The following is a 20158-nucleotide window of genomic DNA, read 5'->3' on the forward strand; positions in this document are numbered from 1 at the left end:
TCTCTTACCTCTTTATCTTCTGTTAATAGTACCTTGTTAAAAAAACGTGGTGAGCTTTAAACACCACACTGCAATAGAAAATTTATTCTCCTAGGTATATGACAGACAAATCAGAGAATCTTTATTTCCTTTCTTATATTGTTTTTTCAAATGGAAGACCAATGCTGTGAACCTGCTTTGAACGATCCCTTGATTTTATTCTGCTCCCTTTGGGAAGAGCCACCATGAAGGCACCACCGCGTCTCTCGGACAGTCCGGGAGGGTTTACTCGTGGGGAGGCGCAGGTCCTGCGCGCAGGGACTGTCTTATGTGTTCATGCGTTACAGACGGACAGACTCTTGTAGCACTGCGTGTCACATACGCATGTGTGTGTCCTGTGCAGCTTCCAAAGCAGCTTAGGGATCAGCCTAAACTTGCAGCAGAAACCAGTTTCACTCTTTGGCCACCAAAAGTGGTGAAGGTGGGTGGCAGCATGGAGCTGGCCTGGCAGGGCGCTGATGGAAATGATCCCGGCATAGGCTTTGCTTGTTCTCACCCTGGTTACAGCATTGCACAGACACAGGTACCCACAATCTGCTTTCCAGTGCAGAACTGGGATGTGAAGAGACGCAGTGTCCCTTCTGATGACGGTTGGTAGCCATGAACTTCAGTCTGAGTGGGCACTGGGAGTCATAAACTGGCTGTCTGACACCTTTCCTCTTCACTTGGACTACCAGGAGCTCAGGATCTAGGATCCATCTCTATCTGTATTTTAGAATATCTTGCCCATTTGTTCCTCTAAGCATGTGTTAATATTAATAACGCATAGATAATTTTTCTGAGTAAGAAATCAAATTCACCTACATGCTGCCAGATCTACGCCTCCAGGGAAGTGTTCTGAGTCTAGAGCTGGTTGAATAATTCTATTCTATTTCAGACTCCTCTTTCTTCAAAGACAGACTAAAGGAGCCTGCTCACAAATACCAATTTCTCTTGAAATGTTTTGGATTTTTGTTAGGGAAAAAAAATAATCCAAACTGTAAGCTTTTAACTGAGAGTAACAAAAGCCAATTGAAAACACAGGTTTGTTTGTGCATAGTTCAATTTCCCTTGTCTGTATTTGATTAAAAATGCTGAAGATTTAACATGATTTTTCTTCTAAATCGAAAGAAAAACAAGAAGAAAAATAGCCCTGTGTGAAACTCTGTTATTTTCTTTACCAGTGGAGTATTTTATCATTCTGAGCAAAAATTAACTGGAGTTGTCGAAGTTTGCCAGTGATTGATAGTGTCACCTTAAATGTTACTAGTCAAAACTTGTTTTCTCCTTTCTCACTCCCCCAGAATTCAGGTAGGCAGTTTGCCAAAGTGTAAAATTCCCTTTTGTGCAATTTGAAAAGTCAGCAGCACAGCCACGTTGTCACTCCGAGCATCCCATCGGAGCAGCAAAGGGGGATGAGTGTCCCACCTGGGGCAGCGCGGTGGGGACGCAGCGCGGTGGGGACGCAGAGCTGCTCACACCAGCAGGACATCAGCTCGCGAGGCTTTGGGACGGGTCACCCCGAGCTCCGAAACCCCCTCCCCAGCCTGGGGCTGCCTCCAGGGAGCCTTGTGGGAATCTGCCGTCCCACCAACTGCAGCGGGACTGGGCAGCGTCTCCCGAAACGCCTGCTCATTGTCCCTTCCTTGGCACGGAAACCTCCCCCCTCCTGCTGGTCCTGTGTCCGGGCAGGCTCCGATATGACACACGCGTGACTGCACGTATGTGTGCACTTGTGCTTTCCGGGCAGCCTGAATCGTCTTACTGCTTTAGCTTTGATCCTCAGGATCGCGTTCCCATGTATTTGCTGCAAGACTATATAGTGTGTGCCATCTCCTCCTCCTCCGGTAATGCGCCGAAAGTTGCTTTTGAACTTTTGACCTTATAAATATGTTTCTCCCAGATGAGCAAGCAGACAGCTTGTGATGAAAATTAACTTGCTAATAAAAATAATTAGTACACAAAGGGACAATCACCAAAATCAAACCCTGCTTTGTTTCCCTAAGTGTGTTTAAGTATTTCATGAATAGAAACAGATTATAAGAATAAATCATTTGTGGTCTGCACCTTGGGACGATGCTGAATGATGGTTCTTGTCTCTGGAGATACCTCGGGTCCTTTTCCTTGTATTTTATGTGTTTGAGCAGCCAGCCCTTTATGCACATTCGTAAGTTTTTCAGGAAAAACAAAAGACTGAGTTGTCTGGTCCATTTTCTGGCATCACTACTACATAGGGAAATTACCATTTTGCAGTTTCTACCAGTAAATCTCTTGTCTAGTCCTAAATCCTCTGTCTAGTCCTTTCCGTCTCTGCTTGCAGAGTTGGTAAATTCACAGCTTCCCTGTCAGCAGACTTTATTTTCTAATTTCCTTTCTGTTTTAGAAGATTTTTCTCCATTATATGCACAATCTGAGATTCAAACCATCATCTGTTACTTCATTCCCACGTCTGCTGTGAAGAAGCCGCTTTCCTTTCCAGTACAGGTAGTTAAGGCACATTGTGTTTTCCCTTCGGCCTTTATTTTCTCTAAGATATTACAGGGAGATGCCTGGAGAAAAGCGAGCTTTTCTGAATTTGCTACTCGTGATATCTTTTTCTTCCTGTTTCTACATATGCACCTTGGAAAGTTGAGCTTTTCCCTGTAGATATGACACTTTGAATGCTGCGTCTGAGCTGATGCCTTCATAAAAACACTTGACTGTGAATTCATTCTCTGGCAATTACTGATTCACCATCCCTTCTCCAGGTACAAACCACCACAGATAACATTATTTGAATTTATCTATGGGAGCGATACGCAGCAGGCTCATTTCCCAAGGTGATTTTGGAATAAACAAGCAAACAAAACCAAGCCAAAACAAAACATAAAACCCCTAAATCAAACAACCGGGAGCCCAGAGCTGCGGCGTGCATTCTTATTCCTGCCTTTCCCCGAGAGTTGTCAGAATTCAAACGTCTCGCAGTATGTTGTGCAAAAGCAGCGCAGCGTGCCCTTTGCATCTGTCAACGTCTTGCGCTGTGCCTGGCGAGGAGGCTGCTGGGCCTCTTCCCCGCGGATTAGTCCGGCAGCTGTAAGAGCCACACAAAGTGACAGAAGTTACAAACGGTTCTCACCAGGTTGGCCAGGGAATCGGGCACGGGAAAACGGTGTGCCGGAGCGTGGTTGCTTTGGATGGGCTTTTTGGTAGATCTTGCATAAATGGGAAACAAACCCGATTTTAAACTCATCCTGATTTAGGAAAATCTGTGGCTGACCTTTAAGCCGACTGGGTTCAGTGCACGGATTTCCTTTGACTTCTGCACATTTTAAGCTACATTTTGCTCCTTTTGTATTCGTGGGGCAGTTAAGCCCCTGCAAATCTAAAACAGCAGCAGGGAGATTTCAGCCCTCTTCTATCCAGTGCTGGATCAAACCGATCTAAAAATATCTCGCATTTGAACACTTCTTAGGGGTACAAACCTTTGCTTTCTTTTGAGGAAGGCAGGCAAGAGGAATGGAAGATATCCTTCCCCCGACTGCTCAGCTACTCCAGTTCAGAATAGCTGTAGCGTAGGAAATGCAGTTTTTTAGTATTGCTTTAACTGCAGTGAAGCAAACTGAAAAGCAATGCAGGTGAAGCTATGTGATTAAAGTAGGGCTGTACAAGTGCGGCTGAGTGGAGATGGGGGTACGATAAGCCTAGAAAGTAGTAAATCTGGGTATAAATCTGAATGAAACAGCATTTAAGTGTTGCGTTTGTTCGCTGTGCGCTGCTGCAGGCCCTTTCACCGCAGTGAAAATACACTGTAATTCCTTGAATTCGCAGCGCTTTTGTCCTCATCCTAGAGGGGCTTCAGTCGTGCAGCTCCCCTTGGAGGGACCTTCCCCGCCCACTGCTGCCGGCGGGTTTGGTCGCCGGCCACCGTGGCCACCTCTGTCCTCTGCTCCGGCTGCCACAGGTCCCAGCTGGTGCACGCCCTGAGTGCCACTGCTTGGGTTGTGTTGGGAGGGAGTTTTTCTTGCTGTTCTTGGTTTCTGTTTATAAAACGAAATCATTTCACTGTTGAAATGAACAAGCAGTTTTAGATTTCGGTGGAACCAGTATTTTCCCAGGAAAATGAGCCTTATTCCCATCATCACATTTAATAATCGTACCTCACACAGGGAGATTGTCCCCTGAAAAGAGTGGTAAAACTGCCCTACTCTTCAATGAGAGTGTGAGAGGCGTCCTGTTAGCTCAGGAAAATGATGTTAGAACTCTAAATGAGCTCATGTACCTCCTCATAGGGATGCGGCTGCTCAGTTCAGAACCTCCAGCCTTGTTCGGATTTGTGTGTTTGAGCTGGTAAGGTTTGGTGATGCTAATTTTATTTATTGGGTGTAACTGTTGTGCTTTGAACAGGAAAACACCCTGGTCCTTGCCTTTTCCCTGTCCTGTCTAAATCGCAGCTGTAATATCAGGACAGCCAAAGTTCCTTGCCTTCCTAATGAAACAGGCCGCTTAAGCACTAAGCCCTGGTAATCCAGTTTATGTTTTCATAACAGTAAATATAATATGAAGATATGCACAGCTTGTGCTTGATGTAAGCAGTGAGATCATTACGGTGTTCCTAAATCCTTTTATTTTAAGATTTATTTAGTCGATAAACTTTACATGTTTGTCCTTCATTTGTCATTTGCAGCACGGCCTTTAGCCAAAGCCAGTCCCCACGCCTTCTGCCGCCCCTGTAATGCTCCTTGTGCCTGGAGGTTGTTGGTGCAGGAGACACGGAGGTCTCATCTACAGGGTGTTAATGCCATGGGCTCTGCGGGATGTGACTTTTGGCTCTCTGTGTGACCTTGGACAGCCCAAGCAAGCTCTGTTCTCCTCAGTTACCCTTGCCTAAAAGTGAGGAGCTATTATTTCCTTCCCTCTAATCCCCACTGTTTGCTCTTGCTCTTTATATAAGAGACTTCGCTCTTTGCACTGACGCGGCATCCAGTATGTATTTTCATCATCATTATTTACCCTTTGATTAAGCACTCGTATTATTCTGTAGATGACATTAATAATATCAAAATGCCATTTTATGCAATATTTAAGATCAGAATTTCCTATTGGAAATCAATGAGAACATATTCCTAAAAATCAATGACCTGAATGTCCCTTCTTATATAAGAAATATCTATATTTATCAACGCTGATATAAGATGCCGCGGTTATCTGTCTGTTCGCGGCCTATACAGAATTCTGTGATGCTTTTCTCAGCGGCAGCCAGTTACCTGTCAGGAGTGGATGACTTTTACACTGCACCAATTCGGTTTAGATTTAAAACAGAAGCCTGGAGACGAGAGGCTGGATCTGCCATGAGCAGACCCCTCCTGTGGATTAGTTTGTCGTTAGGCATCAGCCCTTAGACAAGACACTCCATTAACTAGAAAGGGTTGTTCCTTCTCAAGTCCTACATGGCTCAAGGTGACTGAGCAATTCCCTGCAGGAGCGGGTCTGTTCAGAATATAACTCTCTCAGTGAGCCCGAGCTGGGTCAGGGAGAGAGCCCTGATTCTATTCCTGGTCCTGCCGTGACTTACCCCGCTGGAAGCTGCGCCTCTGCACCGCCGACGGTCCCAGGCGCGTTTAGAGACAGAGCCACCACGTCAGGGCAGCAGCGCCATTGAATACAAAGGGCTGTTGCTTATCTCTTTGTTGTCATAAAACTGTATACATTGCACATGATACGTAACTTTCGCACTTTGAAATTGCAGAGGGATTAGGGCTGTGTTTGATGAGTTTAAAATTTTGTGTTTATCTTGAAGTTTTTATACATATATATATCTCTCCCTCTCCTGTATCTAATTTAGCCTGGGGTGTAATCAGTAAAAAATTGCAGGGTAACCTCATCACCTGTAAGCATTCTAGTGGGAAAATATGCAGCACCAGCAGGAATTCAGATTAAAGATGTTAAAAAAAATATCCTTTCATCAGTGCTTTCTTCCTCATTAAGTGCGGAGTTTGCTCATAAGTATTCACCAAATAAAAAGGCAGAAATAGGTAAAAGTTAATACTATACAATTAAGTTCCCTTGAATTTTCCCAGAAGGTTCACCTTAGCTTAATTTAATATCCCCTCAGTTCTCCCAAGCCATCTGTTTGGCTGAGATGCAAAACAAATGTGTACAGTTAGATGTATTTATCATGCAAGCCTTGGAGGTGACAAAAGCTCAGAGGAAACAGGTTTGCTCACTGACGCCACAGGGCAGTTGTTTCTTCAAGAAGTCCTTCAGCGCCCAACAGAAGGCTGTCATTAGCTGTCCTGGAGGACGCTTTGAACAATCCAGCAAGGCAGGTAAAGCCCCCGTTAAGTGATGCGCGTGTCAACAGTCTCGTTGGGGTGGTGAGCTGGGCTGAGCAGCGGTGGGAGTCAGAGGAGGGTCTGACCTGAACACCCAGCTGGATGGGGCCTGGGGGTCCACAGAGTCATAGAACCATGGAATGGTTTGGGTGGGAAGGGACCTTAAAGACCATGCAGTCCCACCCCCTGCCATGGGCAGGGACACCTCCCACTAGATCCCACTAGATCAGGACACCTCCCACTAGATCTTGTGAAAATCCAGGATCCGGAGTCAGAGACAACGGATCCGAGCGGGAGAGCCGGGCGGAGCAGCAGCAGAGTGATGAAGGAGGAAAGCTTCCTGACCCCTGCGGTGATAACCTTCTGGCATAACCTTATTAGCACAGCTCTGCCTCTGGGGAGTGGACACGAGCCTTTGGAGCGCGCTGCTGCTGCTGTCTGGTGTGTGCCCGTGAGCAGCAAGACAGTAATTCTGGGGCTGGGCCAAAGTTAAACTTTTTGTTTAACTTTTAGAGATTGGGGTAGATATTGGCTATAAAACTGCTGATCTCTGTCCTGAGTCTGATGTAGAGTTTAGTGTTCGCAAACGTCTGGGCAGCTTTGGCATGGCACGTGCAGTAATAACAGCACCGCTGCAACGAGAAGGCATGGGCTCAGGCAGTGGCAAGGAGACACCGTTGCTCCTGTGCTCGCCCTCCTCCAGCGCTCGGGGGGCTGGGATTCTTGCAGTGCCCCCATCTCAGAGCAGTTGTGTTTGTGCAACCTGAGTTTCCGATGGAGCACAGGCTGATTCCAGGCTCGGAGGAGTGTGGTGTACCCGGCTGTGGGCTCCAGCGAAGGGCAGGTGTGGTGGGATGTTAAATGAGGCTCAAATCTCCATGATATTTCTGTAGGAACAATCAGACGTTTGGTTTTTTGCATGCCAGTGTAGCGTTCTCTGCCTCTGGACTCGCTGGTATTTCAACATTAGGGGCGGCTTAACAAAGATCGGGTTTTTATCTAAGCAAAACGTCAACAAAACTCATTCTTTGGAGACTGCTTTGATGTTTGACTTCTCCCATTTACACCAGGGGCAGAATAAGTTGTTTGGGGAGTTCGTTACTATTCATAAGGCGTTAGTTCACAGCAGTTTCGGATCTAGGCTCCTATAAGGTCCTCTGAGTAAGTAAATGGGCTAGTTTGACTTTCAGTGATTTTTCATACACAACACCCCCTCTAGATAAGTAAAGGTTGTCCTTAGCTGGGTAATTTTAAAAAGTGCATTTATATTCATGAGTTATCTGACAGTCACTATTTCAAAGCCTCAGGATAGTGTTTATGTTTAAAAAAAGAGAGAACAGACCTGAAGCTGCGCTCAGATTCTTGGCCTCGGTGTTCTTGTAAGTCATAGTTCTATGCAACGCATCTTTAAGATGTTTTGTACCGAGACGTTATTTGTTAGATTGTTCAGCCAGGCTGGGAACGCACTGGAGCTCCCCTCACCACAGTTTTCTTCTTGTGGAATTGATTGTGGAATGAAAAGATGAACTTCTGGGGCACAGCTCCGGCGTGTGCAGTGCAGGATGGCAGGGACTCTTGTAGGTGGCCCCGAAGAGGAACGTCTCTGTCGGACCAAGGGCTTTCTCCCCGAGGACTGTGCTGTTCCCTGCTTTCTCTGCCACGGACACGGGTGCGCGGTACCCACCCTTCGGTTGCGTTCTCACAACATGGTGTGCGTTCTGGATATTTAGGCATTATCTGGGCATCTAAATCGGACCTAACCCTTCTGGAACTCTTATTATGTGACGGCAAATACTAAGGATTTTTTAAATAAAGGAGCTGTAAAATCTGTTTTTTCAGCTGCTGTGCTGCAGATTTGTCATATGCGAGGGAATCTTTGAATTCTGGAGTTGTGAAAAAAAGTTATACCCAAGTCCTAGTTTTTCAACTGATCACACTCTAGCTCTTGGTTTGAAGAACTTGATTGTTCTTTAAAGCCATCTGCGAAGAGTTCCGTGCTAACTGTGTATCAACAAGTAATTTTTGAAGTGCAAAAGTAGAAAGAACCATAATCCATCGCCAGAGATTTCGCAACTGTAACACACGCACATCTTGAGGCTGAAAGCATTTTATATTGCTATTTTTGGATCTTTGACTTGCTTGAAAAGAACTTGATGCTTGTGTCATTTTATGTAAATTGGGCTCCGTCTGTCACTGCCTATTGTACCTAAAGGGTTTTAGACTTTTTTTTTAGAAAGGCACAAGACTATTTCTACTGAAATAATCAGCGTACACACATCCATGGCATAACATTTTTCCATAATCATAGCACAATTAACCACGGATAGATACCGCGGGAAGATTTTCACAGCTGTCCCAAAGACATCATGGAATAGTTTATATTTTAAAGGCAGGACCCTTTTCCGTTCTGACGCATTTAGCTGTGTGTAGGATATTAACTTGGGAAGAGGCATGCCTGCTCAGCCGATGGCCTCGGTGAGGTGGCAGATGCCCAGCAAAACTTTGTGGCGATGAGCTTGGTTGTAGCGCTGCTCTCCAGGTCGGGCTCACGCTGCCTTCTGGGAAGGGGCTTTCAGGGCATAAAGCTGCCCAGGGATCATGCAGAGAACAAGCAGAAAGACTATGCGAAGGAACAAAGTCAGACATGGAAAAGCTTTCTAAAAATAATATTTTTTCCTTTTCTTGTTTTTAAGGGGTTAGTAAAGTCTAATAGTGTATTATAGAAAATACTTTTCTTGGCTAGAAAGGCACATCACTAGGTGCTCTAGGGGATCACACGCAGGGAGTATAGGTAACCTATTGCTCTGCTACAGCCGGCGACATTGGATTCACCATCGGTCTTAGGCCTGTTAATCAATATTTACGTGGAACTGAAAAAGAATGCACTACCAAAGACAATTACAAGTCTCAAATCTATACAAACAAGTCTAAAAGTTCTGGTAAAGTCGGTACGATAAAGTTAGAACTGTTTTCCTCTGGACTGTGCTTGGTTGTGAACTAAGGATTTAAAATCCTGGCAGAGAAGCCATTTTCCTACTTCATTGTGGTTTTCAAATTGTCATTAATAAAACATAATGCTGTCTAAGTCGTGATGCAGAGAGACCTTAGTCTTAGTACATGCCCTTCCCATTTATTATTTATACCGGCATTTAACAGCTCTGACATATTTTAACCGAAATGCTAGGCAGTTGTTTGCAAACCAGAATTAGCAACAAATAATATTGCATATTTCACCAGATTTCCAACGGGTTTTTTTACGCATAGGTAATCTATTGCGAATAACACCTGGGCCTCGTGTGTCAGGAAGAAATGATGTCGCGTGTGTTGTCCTCTGCTTAACTTCAACAATTTCACCTCTTGCCTTTTATTTCCAAGTTAGAAGTGCCATTTAAATCAGAGGGTATTTTATATATGTCTGTGTATATATATGGCTGCTAATTTAATTTATATATGCAGCAGGGGTTGAGTAAGAGGTGAAGAGATTAATTGTACCTTCTTATTAGCATCTTGGAAAAGCTGATTGCCGTTCCTTGCCTGTTCTCGTTTCCTGATGGATGAATGCTCCCGTGAATGTTGAGGATTCTGCCTCCTGCCGCGGAGGATTACCCCGGCTGCTCCTGCAGGTACTGCCGCGAGTTCAGAGGGTGTAAGGGCCGCTCTCCAGAGCGAGGAGATAACCAGCAGAGAGGGGCCCAGCCTCTCCCGAGAAATTTCTGAGCAAAGATGTGGGCAAACCAGAAAGGCTGACTGGAGAAGGTCACACCTCCCAAGAATGTTATTTAAAACCGAGGAGAAAGGCTAACAGCTTCAAGAAGTCAGAGACATGGAGGTTTTGACTTACATCTCTGGTACCCTTGAAAACAATGACAAATCTCATGTTTTGTCTCTTATAAGTAAAAATAAACAGTAAGACCCCAAGTTCCAAGCATAAAGAGAGGAAGCTCTATCAAGCATTTAAAGAAAAAAGCAGTGATCCTGCACTATTGAAGCGAAGGGAATTTTACGGTTGACTTTGAGGGAAGCAAAAACAAGTCTTTGAACTAGACTACTTCTAATTTTCATAGCACTGTGAAAAATATCTCCAGCTCATATGAAAATAAGTTAGTATTATCTCCACTCCCAGGGAACTGAAGCTTGGAGAGTGTGTGCCTTTCTGAAAGTCTAACAGGAAATCAGTGATAGAATTGGGAAGCAGACCTGAACTTCTCAAACTTCAGACCAGTGAAAGGACCCACATGTTGAAGTGGCAAAGTGACTTTTTCTTGCCTTTTTCAAAGATAAGAATTCATATGATGAGTCTGAACCTCCTTTTCCAACTTTCTTTCTGATGGTGTAGGTTAAAAGCTTGCAAGTAGGTTACAAAGGACTCGAGCGCTGAAGAACAAATATTCCTCTGGTGACTTGCTTGGTGGCCTAGTTCTTGGGCAGCAAAGTCATAGGAGACGGAACGTTTCAAATCACACTAAACAAATGCTGGAGGCACTTTTAGGAGAGGTCCAGGGAGATATGCAAAGACGAGTGAAAAGCTACTATTAGTTCTTTAGGAACTGCTGGCTCTGAACCGCTCCTCGGGTCCCCTGGAGGAGCGGAGCTGGGGGCGGCGGGGTGAGGGCGCGCCGGGCTCTGCTGGGCTGGGAGGCAGCAGCGAGAGCTCGCTGCGGGTCCTGCGCGAGCCGGTGCTTTCCCGAGCCCGGCAGGTTGCACTTGAAACACCCTCAAGTGCCTTTTCTCCATCACCTTCTGCTCTGAAACGTGGTGTTGCGCCTGACCCTGAGTTAGTCTGGTTCTTTAAGTTCATTATGTAGTTTGATGAATGTTTGATTAGAAATTGCATTTAATTCTCCATTGAATGAAAAGAAAAAAAACCAACAAACCAGCCCTCAGCTGTTAAATGCTGTCTCTGGTCACCAGAAAGAGATTTCAAGTGGTTTTTAAGGTGCAAAGGCTGCCTGCCCTTGAAATGCCCTTTCTTGGGCTGCTCAGCTCTGTTAGGTTACCCACAACCACAGAAGCCTACTTTGTATAGGGAGGGAGAAAGAATGCATGGTCTTGTATTTAAAGGTTTTATGGGACATGAAATAATTTTGCTGGTTAAAAGCTAAACTTTATAGTGTTTCTATTTTTAATTAAATATTAATTGCAGAAGATGTCTCTGGAAATGACTGCTCAGATCATTTAATCCATATAGATGACCTTTACGTTGAATTTATTCTCTTGTGCTTACGCTGCCCTTCAACCCCATCTGGGGACTGACCTCATCTGTCAGGCTGTTCCACTCTTAATTAGAAAGATGCCTAGCTTACGCTCCTCTTTAATGTGTATTAATGTTCCTTTGCTGAGGATACTGTAGGATGGAGAGCTGCTGATTACTGTGCTATAAAGTTTCCCTGTCGGTTCTTTATGTACAAACAGCCTGGTTATTCTTATATGGCTTTTGAGAGTCGGATGTACTTCAAAGGGACGAGAAAAGGGGGAACAGTGTCTCCTGAAGTTGAAAAGCAAACCCACCTTATATGCTCTTTTAGTGGAACATATGCATTACTTGAAAAAAATCTTTTTTTTTTATTCTTTTCTCTCCCAACCATCTTAATTCATTTCTTTTGATTCTGATAAGCAGCTTTGTGCAGCATGAAATTTTCTACCGTGATTCTGAGTTGCCTGAGAACTCAGGTATAAAAATGAACCATCAGCCAGCAAGAAAATGTGTGTTCAGGTGCTGAAAGTCTTAAAAGGATTAAGTTCATTTGCAAAATACTGTTTTCTACTAAGAGATATGATTCTGCTTCTTCGTTTAACGCACAATGTCACAAGCACTACTGTGGTTGAAGATTGAAATGTTAATTAAAATGGAGAGTTAAGGGGGGGAAAGGCAGGTGTAAACCAGTCTGTTCTAGTTGCTTGACTGTAGGACACCCGAGAGCAGAGGCTTCCACCAAAGGGGTGGTTTCAGCTTTGCACTTCAAATTACTTGAGTTGCTTTGGCACATCATGCTCCGGGTCTTCTGATCTGTCACTGACACATGGTGAAGTATCTGGCCTTTGGTGAAAACAAAAAAAACCCAAAACACCAAAGGACCAGGAGCCTGAGTGGGAGGGAGCTGCTGGATCTCAGGCAGAAATTGTTTGCTGTGAGGGTGGTGAGCCCCTGGGCCAGGTTGCCCAGAGAAGCTGTGGCTGCCCCATCCCTGGAGGGGTTCAAGGCCAGGTTGGATGGGGCTTGGAGCAACCTGGGCTGGTGGGAGGTGTCCCTGCCCAGGGCAAGGGGTGGCACTGGGTGGGCTTTAAGGTCCCTCCCAACCCCAACCATTCCGTGATTCTGTGCTCTCCTGGAGAGGGTTCTCCTTTCCAGTGCCTGGTTCAGATCTGAGTGCCCCTGCTCGCGGCCAAGGAATGTGCTGGTTCCCGTAGTTCCAGCCTGTCCTTTGCCGTGCCACCGCTCGCCTTGTCTAGAGAGCAGTGGTGGCTCCTGTAGCCAAAGACCGCGATGGTTCTGATGCTGGCTGCGGCTGGTGTCCGTCGGGAGAGCAGAGGGGGCACGCAAAGCACGAGGAAGGCTTTAAAGTTATTCTTAGAAAGTCTATTTTTCCCTTCTGGGGTGACAGTAACCGCCTTCCATGCTGTTTAGGATAACTTCGCTGCAGCCGAGGCCTATCACTATGTTGCTTCAGTTTGGGGATTTGACACATGGATAAAGTCCCTTAAGCCTGCTCCTGAGGATTTGGAGATTTTTGTAAAGCTCAAATGCACAAAGCAGCCTCTGAGCTGTGGCTGCTAGATGGATCAATGGAACTGCATTTAACTTCTCAAGCCAAATCTGCCATGTTCCTTCTCTTGCATCCTCTCCTGGAATTTCTATTTAATATTTAATATTACTGTTGTTGCTCTTGCTGTTGTTTTCAAACAACAGTCGCCTTAAAGCGGGCAAAAATCCCTAAGAAAAAAAAAAAAGGCAATGAGCTGTTTAAGCATGTTTCCTAGGCCTCTTCCTATCTCTACCCTCCAGTTATAACAAGTCTATTGTAATTCAAATCTAAACATAAAACAGCCAAAATTCTTCAGCTGGAAAGTTAGAAATTTCTATGCTAATAAGCCTAACAGAAGGGCTGTGGAAGCAGCCGATTTAAAGTGACCCACTAATTCGCATCTCCTAGATTTACAGCTCTGTTAACTTCTATTCCAAAATATCATCTGGCCCCCATGTGGTATATGAGTTTTCTCCCCGCCAGTGGCTGTTCTGGCTTTAAGCAAACGCAAAGCAATGCCCCGGTGCCTGCGCTGGACCCTGGCGTGCGGTTCCCCCGGCAGGTACAGCTGCAGGAGCTTTATCCGTTCTGAGCACAGCAATGGTGCTGGAAGAGCTGAACGTTATCGATCTGGTTTGAATACTGTCTAGACGTTTAACACCTTCCCCTTCGGGGACCTGCTCTAACGTTTGGAGACCTCAGCACCTTGGCATTTTTTATCAGTGCAATGGCATCTAGCACGGTGCACAAGAAAACTGGAAACGGTCATTTTTTGCTGCCTGTTCTTTGTTGGGGAAACAATACACTGGTTAATAGCAGAAAACCTGCATTTTAGGAAAGATACCATAAATCATGTCATTAAAACATCGAGTACCTTACCGCCTTATCCCCAGTTCTTTTATTCTACTCATTACGGAAATACCGGCTCGGGCTCTGCCTTGCTGCAGGAGCCAGCCAAGGACATGTGGGGACCTGCTGCTGTTCTGTATGTACCCAGCTCTTCACACATGGAATGTTTTATGATTTACCTTTTCTGTGTACAAAAACTATATTGAGCAGGTACGGAGTACTTTTGGACCTCAAAATTGAGAGACCTAAAAATCCAGCTTGCTTGAAAGAGTAAATCCATGTTGATGGACTTCATTGGGAAACTTAATTCACAAAGTCTTTCACATCAGCGCCTTTTGCCAAAATATTTGTCAGGTGCCAGTTGCCAGCTGATATCTGAAGTGATTGTCAGCAGCCGTCGCCTGGCATGGATCGGGAGCCCCATGTGGAGATGTACGGCATGCGAGTGAGTGTAGCGTGAGAGCAGCTCCGGCCACGCTGCCGTGCCCTTGGTGCTCCCCAGGTAATTGGAAATCTTCGCTTTCCTACGTGCAGGTCTGAACCAGCTTATAAAATTATATCGATGACTTTAAGAATGGATAAGAAAAGTAAACTCGATTATTTCTCAGCCATGCGTTGCTGTCTATAATTGCATAGATTTGGACTTTAATTAGGCAGATTACTTCCTCGGTTCAGAGTTGGACAAGACAGTAATGTTCACAGAAAATCCTAAATGTCCTCTTTCTTATCAACCCCAACGCACAGCTCTGGGTCCTCCTCTTCCGGACTCTTGAAAGGTATTTGAGGTTAGAATTAGATCCTGGATCTAAACATTGCAATTAGGTCACATTTAATTCATGTGTTTATATTCTGGATTTGTTCGGTTCTTGTGGCCTCAGTGTATTTGTATGCACGCTGGTTTTGTACAGCAGGAAAAAAGTTACTGGCAGTGTGAGTTAGTGGAGTGAAACGCAGCTGTGCAATTTGCACCCGTACTCAGGCTTCTGCACCGTAACAATTTGCCCAGGCGTATGGGTTGTGAACCACATAAGCTTCATAAGCTGATACTAAGGACCAATGAGCATATTGTACAAATCAAATTTTAAAATTAAATTTCCAGTGCCTAGAGAAAAAGATTGCAGGAAGCTAAAAAAAGATTTGAATCTGATGCCGAATGTGAATATACTAGCAAGTCACACTTCAATAATCTTCATATCTTAAGAATCAGTGCCTGGAAAAACCGCTCAGCAGGCTCTGGTTTAACCTCTGTCTGCAAGGCTGATGTTCTGCCTGCACACGTGTCAGCCACTTAAGGACTCGTGCTATTCAGTTTTGTTCCAGAGCTGAGTAATATTCCTTGTGCAAAGTAATGCCGGGCTGCTTGACTGAGTACTTCCAACCATCTAAATCTTGGGGTAATTATTTTAATAAATATGAATTGTGGGACTCCTGCCTAGATGTGTAATAGAAATCTAATCTATAATACAGATGGAAAGCAGTGCAGCTGCACTGTGTTAATTAAGTATACACCAAACATATGGCAATACACCTCCAGACCAACAGGCACAGAACTCTCTTGGATGCAATTAGCTCTTGCGCATGCATAACGAATCAGTCATGAACTCCAAAAATGCATAAGTCATAACCTCGGACTGGTGAAATTACCAGTGCTAAACTGCCTCACTCGCATTGCAGAAATGTTTATCTAGTCGTTGATATGCTGGTGAGGTTTGGTTGTTAAAAAGAAGAAAAATATCCTATTTTCTGTTTCTAATCTTTGCTATACAATTCCCACATCAGAGCTTTGCCTCTGAGGAACCAGAGGAGTGGCTTAGCGGAATACAAGCCCAGAGGGAACGGTATTCCATTGCCCTGCAACTTGTGCAGTTATTTATCCAGGTTTAAAATAGATGAAAAATTGATGTAAAACATTACCTTCTGATATAGTCTCACTCACACTCTTGATGTGAATTTGCATCAAGATGCATAAGGTTCACAACAACAAAGTTTTGACCCAATCAGTAAATAATACAGACAATAGGGCACATCATTTGCTGTTATTTGTGCGAGAGGCGTCTTGGATGCCCTGGCACTGGCGTGATGGACACTGTGCAGAATCGCATGTGATGAAGAGCTGCCTCTGGAGATCTAAGTGACAAATCACCCCTGACTTTGATGGCACCCGGATTTCACTCACAACAAAGCTATAAACGCTGCCTCAAAGAGTTCACAATTGCAGTACAAGGCAAAAGCCAACAGGTGAGTACCGTATAAGACGCAAGGAACAACACGAAGACAGATTTGATTCAAAGATGGCTTAAGGGTAGCCTGAGCCAGTTTCCCACAAATGGCTCTTGTCACGATTGCCAATAAAATCCTGCTGGCCCGTTCCCGAGCGTGCAACAGAAATGGGCAGTGCTCTCGCCTGTTGCTGATAACTATTCTAACGTTTCAAAGCTTTAGATTAATATGGTCTTTGCTGCGTATTGCTTAGAGAGTGGGGGAACCTCACTGCTTCTTGGACTGTAAATTGGAGGGGGTTTGTTATTTTTCAAGTCAGACACATCAGACTGGCTGACTTTCATTTGCACAGATTCGGGAGAATGTTGGTCCTTCCCAAGCAAAGCCACCGTGTGTGACTCTTCATTGATTTCAAATAAACAAACACCCCCCCACCATTTTCTCAATGAAAGTTCATCGTCCCTTGAAGTCATTCTTGGTTTGCTACTGGTTTTACGAGACCGGCAGGCAGCCCTGGTTCCCAGCAGCGCCTCTGGCCGGAGTCAGCTGCAGAACCCCCCTCTCCAAACGGGGAGACTTTGAGAAGAGTGAAGTTTCTCCAAGTGCAGTCCTTCTGAATAGTGTTCACTTGGAGACAGACAATGAGATTTAGATCAACTACTTAAGATACAAACAGGTTCAGCTGTGCCTCCTCCTTCTCCCAGTAAAGATAGATATCACCTCTTAGAGCAGACACTTACCGCTGGCTTTTCTTATTCCCAGCCTGATGCAGCAGCCTATAATTACTTTTCACACCTTGGCTATGTTTAACTCCCCTCTGTCTCATCTGTTAATCTGCTAACAAGCAGCAAATGCGTTTTAGAGTCGGATCCAAATGGGAGGGCAAGACCTAATGGTTCACCTTCTGAGGGAGCTGTTCAGAGGGCACAAGTCTTAAATAACTTTCAAATATCTTTAATTCATGTGTTTTTTACAGTCTGGACAAAAGTGAGAGCGTATATCTTAATATTAATGCAGAAAGTTGGACTAAAAGCTGATTGCATAAAATAATCTTTAGTTTCCTTTTGGTGCGAGTGGAATGATTTAGTGTCAGTGAAAGGTACGGGTTTTACAGCCTGGAAGCATCCTCCATGGGGCTGTCCAAAACAAGCCCCCCCGGCTCTGGCTTGGATGTAGCTGCTGTTGCAGAAAGCGTTTCCTAGTCTGTCAGTTTTGTGGCGGTTCAGTGGGGGGGTGTATGCGTGTGTTCTAAAAGAGACCAGTTAGTGGGTATGTTGGGAATGGGGGCAAATTCCAACAGAATTTGGGTTCATGTATCCAGGGGATATACCACAAAGAAGCCCTGATGGTGACTGGGGGGGGTGGGGTTCCTTTTCGAAGCTTCCTGCGCTGTATTGAACCAGTGATGTTTTGATGAAAATGTGGTTTTGATTCTGAATCATTACAATTCAAATGATGGAAATCCTGGGACAGTCAAGCTGATTGAAACACAGATTGTTCATTTTTTGACTTTCATATGTCTTTTCTTCTGAATCAACATTTGAAAACAATAAAATGCATGAGCTTCGAAAATTGTTAGCCAGCTCCTCCGGCACTTCTCATTCCTGGTTGTTACTCGTCTTGGCTCTGAGGGGGCGAAGGCGCGGGGCTCTTGCAAAATGAGAAGTGGTGGGTGATTTTGGGAGCCCAAGGGCTGAATGTCTGACCCAGGAACTGGGCAGGCTTGAATACAAAGTGCAGCAGTGGATAGAGGGGGACAGTACACTTCCATTCTCCTTTGGAAAAGGAAAAAATAATCTATAAACATCTGCTGTAGGTCAGTGCTGGAGCCCAGGCAGATGTTTAGGTGGACTCCTGTACAGAGAGCGTAGTTTTAGATGGTGTTGCCTGGGTCTCGCAGAATCAGACACCGCCTGCTTATTTATCTCACTCATAGATTTTGGCTTCATAGGTCAGACCTTCTCTGTCTGGACATAAATGAGGAGCAGTGCTTTTTTTCCTTTGCATTTGTGCTCACTGTTACAGCAGTCGCTGCTTCCTTGTTGCTGTGCCTGGAATGTGAAATTTGGACTTGATGTCGAGCCAGCAGAAGCAGGAGGATAACCTCCGCCTGTCGTGTTCATCCTCATGCTGACTGTCATTCACAAACTCACGCCAGCATGTGATGCTCATCTCAATGAGAAATAGTTCCTTTGCGTCAGCGTGAGAGCCTGGGTTTTATTCATTTGTTCGTTTATTTATCTATCCATCATTCCCTCAAATTGTTTGCATAAGAATGGAGATTAAAACTTCTGCAATAATAGCTGGAGCTGAAATTGGATTCTAAGCTTCCCAGGCCATGGGATGATTAGAGTTGTCAGAGCATGTTCCCGGAGAACTCTCTCCTCGTTAGCGGCTCTGATGTCCTGCGCGGACTGTGCCCGGCCCCGCTTTCCCTGCAGATTAAAGGAAGATTGTTCTTTCATTTTCATATTCTGCATCTCTTATTTGCTGAAGTAAATAAATTGAAGCCGCTTCTGCCATTTGTCCTAAGTCTCTCTTCCAAAGAGCTGCCACTGATTATCGACCTTTTTTATTTTCCATTATTAATCCTCCCTCCTTCCTTCAGTGGTCTGTTCATTTACTAATCCCATCTGTCGTGTACGTAGATGTTAAGAGATGGAAATCTAATCTCAATGCGGTTTTCATTCTCTGTCTAATGTATTTATATAGATTCACAGGACACAAGCTTTTTTGTATGGGGTTCTTAGTGAAGCAGGATGCCTAAATGACCATCGCTACCTGCCCTCACAAAGTGAATCCAGGCATATATGGATTTGGCATGGCTTTATTCAAATGCAGGCCAGGGGTTTTTTATAGTTATAAATTGCGCTCTTATCCTTCCTGATAATTTCACTGAGACAGAAGTGGTCTGTTAAGAGGTTTGGAGCCTTTCCCAACCAACAAACTTCTTTAAATAGGATACAGGCAGAGCCAGAGCCAGAGCTGCTTTACGGAGATGGAGGCAGAGCAGGGCCACGTGCCGTCACGTACCCATCACCCAGCGGGATGGCTGGTGGTGAGACATACGGGATTCGGGATTCTGATTCCCAGTGAGAAATCCATAGGCTTGTGGCGCTCTCATCATTCAGTAGCTGCTGGAAACTGCGGGTTCGATCCGTAGAGAAGGAAGGGCAGATTGCTACCCCCAGCTCTGTTGTTTCTCTTGGATGCTCCCACCAGCTTCCGTGATCCCAGGAGGGGCATTTACCATCCAATCCCAAGCGGGGAGAAGGGTCTGATGGCACCTTGTTCAGGGCAGAAACTTTTTTTAGGCCATTGGAACTTTCCCCCAAAAGGAGCTTAATTTAACGTGGGTGTCTTGCATCGCCCTGGCCAAGCTATATCCTGCCCCGCAATGTTTGGTATCCGGAAGATGTAGAATTGTAGGATTTCCTAAAGGCTTAATTGTACAAATGTGCAATTAGTGAGGGCAGCTTATGCCTGTGCTGAGGTTGTTCAGCTCCGTGTATAGCATTTTCTTTTTTTAGCTTGCTTGTCTCATTCTTTAAGAACTGCAAATGTACTACTCATATGCGAATATCTCTGCTTTTGGGTTGCAGCTGTAGCCTGTCCCTCTGCGAATAATCTGCCTTCTCCCTTAGGTTGTTCCTCCCCTTCCTGCTTCCAGAAGCTCTTGTGGTCTGGGGTTATTCCCCTCGGTGCCACGGCCATGTGTGTCAGCCCGTTAGACTGGCCCCGCCAGTTCAGGCCAGCTTCAGGCAGTTTCATCACTAGCTTTGCCCATGTTGGAGGCATTTGCACATGTTCGTTCCCACCTGGGTGACTGGCTACGTGCTGGGGTGCCGCTGGGCCCCATCCAGTGCTTCATGGAGCACCGGTCCCCTCCCCGCCACCCCTGTGGCCCACTCGACGTCACGCAGCCCTGGTGGCAGGAGCTCTGAGGGAAGATGGAGAGAACCACTGAAGTGACCCAACCCCAGCCCCGCAAGCTGCCCGCGTGGTTAACTTGGGATC

The 20158-nt window shown here is 45.3% G+C and overlaps 1 protein-coding gene and 1 long non-coding RNA gene across 7 annotated transcripts in view; one reads left to right on the plus strand and one right to left on the minus strand.

The window, feature by feature from the left end:
• The window catches only part of KCND3 (potassium voltage-gated channel subfamily D member 3), a 121420-nt gene that overhangs the window by 42581 nt on the left and 58681 nt on the right, over positions 1 to 20158 (minus strand). The gene's annotated exons all lie outside the window — the stretch shown is intronic.
• Positions 1 to 20158, plus strand: part of LOC141733511 (uncharacterized) — a 101612-nt gene that overhangs the window by 34277 nt on the left and 47177 nt on the right. For both annotated transcript variants that reach the window (XR_012584321.1, XR_012584322.1), the window contains exon 2: positions 9833 to 9952. This is a non-coding gene — a long non-coding RNA (uncharacterized LOC141733511). The remainder of the gene's footprint in view (positions 1 to 9832; positions 9953 to 20158) is intronic.

Source organism: Larus michahellis, chromosome 21 (genome assembly GCF_964199755.1).
Source record: "Larus michahellis chromosome 21, bLarMic1.1, whole genome shotgun sequence".
NCBI classification, from domain to species: Eukaryota; Metazoa; Chordata; class Aves; order Charadriiformes; family Laridae; genus Larus; species Larus michahellis.